The 5,856-nt window shown below is 43.0% G+C and overlaps 1 protein-coding gene across 2 annotated transcripts in view; it reads right to left on the reverse strand.

Moving 5' to 3' along the window:
- The window catches only part of CNOT6 (CCR4-NOT transcription complex, subunit 6), an 88,692-nt gene extending 83,120 nt beyond the window's left edge, over window positions 1-5,572 (reverse strand). Inside the window, exon 1 of one of the 2 annotated variants that reach the window (XM_011976841.1) lies at window positions 5,234-5,340. The gene's annotated coding sequence lies outside the window, so the exon portion shown is untranslated. Of the gene's footprint in view, window positions 1-5,233; window positions 5,341-5,402 lie in introns of those variants that run through there. The other variant, XM_011976842.1, reaches the window with a different exon arrangement.
- Between the last annotated feature and the right edge of the window lie 284 nt (window positions 5,573-5,856).

The following is a 5,856-nucleotide window of genomic DNA, read 5'->3' on the forward strand; positions in this document are numbered from 1 at the left end:
AAAAAAAAAAAAAAAAAAAAGGTATTAAACAAGTATAATCAACTATAAAACTTGCTTTGAAAACGTGAACTTGAATTAGCTGGGCGTGATGGCGGGTGCCTGTAGTCCCAGTTACTAGGGAGGCTGAGGCAGGAGAATGGTGTCAATCCAGGAGGTGAGGCTTGCAGTGAGCCTAGATGGTGTCACTGCACTCCACCCTGGGCCACAGTGCGAGACTCTGTCTCAAAAAAAAAAAAAAAAAAGAAAGAAAAACAAAACGTGAATTTGGCCAGGTACAGGAGCTCACACCTATAATCCTAGCACTTTGGGAGGCCAAGGCGGGAGGACTGCTTGAGCCCGAGTATGAGACCAAACTGGGCAATGTAGAGAGACCTCATCTCTACTAAAAATAAGAAAAATCAGCCAGGTATGGTGGCACACACCTGTGATACCAGGTACTCAGGAGGCTCGCATGAACCTGGGAGGTCAAAGCTGCAGCAAGTCATCATCACTCCAGCTTGGGTGACAGAGTGAGACCCCGTCAATAAAGAAAAAGGAAAAGGAAAAGAAAGAAAAAGGAAAAAAAAAAGAAAGGAAAAGGTGAACTTGTTCTAGTGTAACTGAACAAATTAGAGAACAATTTGAGCACAAGCCGTACCTCCTGTTTATTTATGTGCTATTTTGTCACGTAAACACTAGATGAAGGGAGAAAGTTTGCACCCAGTCGAACTGAACTGTGTAGAAATACCTGAAACACCCTTCAAACACCTACCAGCTAAGTCAGTTCACTACGTGTTAAGGGCCACACCTATTCGCTTCTGGTGTTACAACCTTCCATCTGATTATACGTAATTCTTCTACCACTTCACAGTAACTCACAAGCAGCAACCTTTCTGACATCCTTTTCCACAAGCAAACCAGGCCTTTTCAAGGCAAAATGCCACATTTATTACAGTATCTATATATTTCTTAACCATTCAACACGTGTAAAACTGTTCTATCATTTTTACCAGGTTCCTTTTTTAAATGTGTCACTGATAAAGCTTCCTTTTTTAAATGTGTCACTGACAACCCCATTTGTCAGTCATTTCTACTGTACAATTCTGCAAAGGAGTGATTTTTTAGGAACCTGTATGTTGCTTTACAGCAAACTGACTGTATAAATTAACAGTTGTATGAGAACTTCTTAGACCTTAAGTTAGTCTCACTATTCCAATTCCAATAATTTACTAAAGAGGAAACTGTCATCCCAAAATTTCACAAAATGTTTACAATGCATATCCTAGCAAACCATCAGGATACTGATAACTTTTTAAGCTTGGTGGCTTTGATTTCAACTGGGCATAGGGTTGAATCTTCCAGCTTAAGGTTTATAGCCTGCCTAAGCCTAACTCAGAAGACAAGTGTTCTCAACACCTGAACTTTCATGAGTACTATTTTATGATTTTCATTGCTTTGACTGTTTTTAACTTCTTCCAAAACATACTGACATTTTGATTTTAAATGACCCTGTATTATACAGCAACTGGGCATAGCCCTAAAGTCCCTTAAGGGACCACAGACTCAGGAGACACCATATCCAAGTTAAAAATAGATCCAAGCCGAGCACGGTGGCTCACGCCTGTAATCCTAGCACTTTGGGAGGCCAAGGCGGGCAGATCACTTGAGGTCAGGAGTTTGAAACCAGCCTGGCCAACATGGTGAAACCCTGTCTTTACTAAAAATACAAAAAAATTAGTCAGCATGGTGGCAGGAGCCTGTAATCCCACCTACTCGGGAGGCTGAGGCAAGAGAATGGCTTGAACCCAGGAGGCGGAGGTTGCAGTGGGCCGAGATCATGCCACTGCACTCCAGCCTGGGTGACAGAGAGAGCCTTCATCTCAAAAAAAAAAAAAAAAAGAAAAAGAAAAACCAAAAGAAAAAATAGATCCAAAGTCACTAACTCCATAATACCTCAAATATATACTTGTACGGCTTCCACTCTATTCTCCACAGGGATGCCAAAGTGATCTCTAAATCACCTTGCTCCCCTGCTAAAAATATTTTGGCTCTCTCTTCTGCTGTAAGATACAGGTAGAAACTTCACTTTTAGCTTAGCAAGCATGGTCCTTCAAAATCTAGGCCAGACACACCTTTGCAGGCTCATCTCGAGTCATGCCCACTGTTCCAATAACACCTTATCATTAGTCTTACCCTAACACTTGACACCTCAGTGTACCCCCAGTTTCTTCTGTTTAACATGACTCCCTCTCCCCAGTTTGGCAAATCCTATTCAGTGTTATTTTCCGTAAACTGCCCCCACACCCTCCGAAAGTTCAATCATTCTCTATTGCGTTCTCCCACAGCACTCTGTGCACCTATTAAGCCTATACGCTATGAGAGGGCAAAATCAGAGTATTATTTGTCTTTGAATTCTCAGTGTTAAAACACTGTGACTGGCCGGGCGCGGTGGCTCACACCTGTAATCCCAGCACTTTGGGAGGCCGAGGCGGGCAGATCACGAGGTCAGGAGATCGAGACCATCCTGGCTAACACGGTGAAACCCCGTCTCTACTAAAAAAACAAAAAAATTAGCCGGGCGCGGTGGCGGGCGCCTGTAGTCCCAGCTATATGGGAGGCTGAGGCAGGAGAATGGCTTGAACCTGGGAGGCGGAGCTTGCAGTGAGTGGAGGTGGCACCACGGCACTCCAGCCTGGGCGACAGAGCGAGACTCCGTCTCAACAACAACAACAACAACAACAACAACAACAACAAACACTGTGACCAGTACATACCTTAACATGTAACTTAAGTTACCAAGAAAATATAAATGAACGAAGGAGAGATAAAGACCAGAGAAGGGTAAAGTGAAGACAGCCTAAATGAGTCCCCATCTTGGATCAAATAACCCCCAACCTCGCTACTTATTCAAGTACCAAAATACAGTACATTCCATTATACTCTAATGCACCCCAGCTATGCATACAGTATATGTTTACAGTTTATTTACAATTTTTTTTTTTGAGAAGGAGTTTCACTCTTTTTGCCCAGGTTGGAGTGCAATGGCGTGCTCTCGGCTCCGCCTCTCATGTTCAAGCAATTCTCCTGCCTCAGCCTCCCGAGTAGCTGGGATTACAGGCATGTGCCACCACGCCCAGCTAATTCTGTATTTTTAGTAGAGATAGGGTTTCTCCATGTTGGTCAGGCTAGTCTCGAACTCCTAACCTCAGGTGATCCGCCTGTCTTGGCCTCCCCAAAGTGCTGGGATTAAAGGCATGAGCCACCACGCCCAGCCTCAGCAATTCTTAATTTCAGATACATAGTGTTTTATTAATCACACTTTGTTGTAAAATGACTACCTTGAGTAATGGTATAAAGATATCTACAAATTCAACTCTGGTTTTCCCAGTAAAACATACATTTTTAGCTGAGCGTATTAGGACTTTTCCAAAGTGATAAATGCTTTAAAGCAGAGCTTCCCAAACCAGTGGACCTTTCTTACATATGGGAATGGGTTCTAAATGTGCTGAACATATTGATCCCTCACCCCTAATGGCCCAACGAATATAGCTGTGAGCTGCCTTAACATTTATTTCAGTATGTCTTACATATATTATCCTTTTCTGTTGCACCACGAAAAAGGTTTATGCTTTAAAGAATATAAGAAGGCAAATATGGGTACTGGAATGTCTAAGCATTAACCAAAATGCATTTTTTTTTTTTTTTTGAGACTGAGTTTCACTCGTCACCCAGGGTGGAGTGCAGTGGCAATCTCTGCCTCCCCGGTTCAAGCAATTCTCCTGCCTCAGCCTACTGAATAGCTGGGATTACAGGCATGCGCCACCACACCTGGCTAATTTTGTATTTTTAGTAGAGACAGGGTTTCACCGTATTGGCCAGGCTGGTCTCGAACTCCTGACCTCAGGTGATACACCCATCTTGGCCTCCGAAAGTGCTGGGATTACAGGTGTGAGTCACCGCACCTGGCATAAAATGCATACTTTTAAACTACAGGTACAGTGGGCAAATTCCTACAATGCCTTTACACGTTTGTAGTTAGGACCAAATTCTATAAACCAACCTTACGTCTGCTCAAAAGAAAACAGTTTGAAATTTCCCAATAATTGTAGTTTTACTTTGCCAACAACATTTAAGAAACCTGAAAATACCTACAAATTGAACAGGCATATTCAAAAGGAGCTGCCTAGGCTGCATCACCACTATCAAGACACTATGGAAATTAATGATTGGCTTTCAGAGAAAATCTTCAGTCTCACAAGAATATCTATGTCTTTTGTCACCATTTTTAAAAACTGATTAAGACAGGGTCTCACTACATTGTGACAGTTATCACAGGCTTTAAATATTTCATATTTTTCTGAGACAGGGTCTTGCTGGTCTCAAACACCTGGGCTCAAGCCATCCTCCTTCCTCAGCCTCCCAAAGTGCTGGGATTACATGGTGAGCCATCATGCTTGGCAATTACATAATCTTTTTTGACCATTTCATTAAGCATCTCGTTCACCTACTGAGAAGTGACCTGAAATAACTTCTAACCATTAAAATACCGTCTACCCTCCCAAAAGAACAAACCTCTAGCAATGAGGTCACACGCTCGTGTGCTCTCACATGCACACAAACCCAGTCTTTTCCCTCGTAATTACAGTATCATGGGCAAGTCACCTCCACCTTTCTAGGTCTGTTTTCTCATTAGCAGCTGTTCAAATATTTTGTTTAAAACAAAACACCTGGAGTAGATCACAGATCTAAAGATATTAAGCCATTTTTATTCTAATTTTACTCTAAAAGTCATAACATTCTAAAGACTGTGATGGCCAGGCATGTTGGCTCATGCCTGTAATTGCAGCACTTTGGGAGGCCAAGGAAGGAAGATCGCTTGAGTTCTGGAGCTGGAGACCTGCCTGGGCAACAAAGCAAGACTCTACAAAAACTTTAGAAATCAGCCGTGGTGGTGTCTGCCGGTAGTCCCAGCTAGTCAGGAGGGTGAGGCAGAAGGATCGCTTGAACCCAGGAGGCAAAGGCTGCAGTGAGCCAAGAACTGTGCCACCGCACTCCAGCCTGGGTGACAGAGTGAGATCCTGTCTCAAAAACAATAAATAAATTAAATAAAGACTGTGATAAATGTCTTAACAGCAATTCTCCAAAAAAGCCACCCTTTTGATCAATGGCCCACATCTACTCCTACAGCCTACAAATCTGTTCTGGAGTGGTAAAGTCTAGTACATTGTAAAAAATACAAAGTGCTACTACACACCATTTTATTTTTTCAGTTATTCACATTCACTCTCTTCCTCTTCAAAGTTAAATTCCCAGATACAAGTAGGCAAGAAGATTCAGCACTAACAATGAGACAATCCACCTGGAAAACAGGTAAGTACGGGAACTCAAATTCAAGCAGATTATCTAAAACACATCAGCTTAACACAGTAACAACAAATCCAAGAAGGTCAAGCGAGATGACCATTCACAATGTTGTCAATGGCAGTAACAGTTAAAAACACAAGGCTACAGGTGTTGGTTAGCAGGCTCCTCGCGGGAGGCGAAGGACGTAAAGAGTCAAAGGAAGTTTCCAAAGAAAATAACGATTAGCGTTGAAAAACAAAAAGGAGGGGTGCAGTTTGGGTTCCCAGAGAAAACTGCTTCTAGAAACCAGCGCGATCTCCGAGTCCTTAGCAACACTATAAAACAAGTCTCTCCACTGCACGCTAAGTGCTTCCTTAACCTGTAATCCGCCCCGTCCTCTCCCCCAAAATCTGCGTTAAACTGCATTTTAAGAACATTTTCGGGGAGGGGTAAGCGGCGGGTTTCCCGCTCGACAGTAGCCGCGGCCACGGAGTGCGAAGTTCCACACGCGAACCACCCACAGAGCGCTCCTCC

Source organism: Mandrillus leucophaeus, unplaced genomic scaffold, assembly GCF_000951045.1.
Source record: "Mandrillus leucophaeus isolate KB7577 unplaced genomic scaffold, Mleu.le_1.0 Scaffold170, whole genome shotgun sequence".
Taxonomy (NCBI): domain Eukaryota; kingdom Metazoa; phylum Chordata; class Mammalia; order Primates; family Cercopithecidae; genus Mandrillus; species Mandrillus leucophaeus.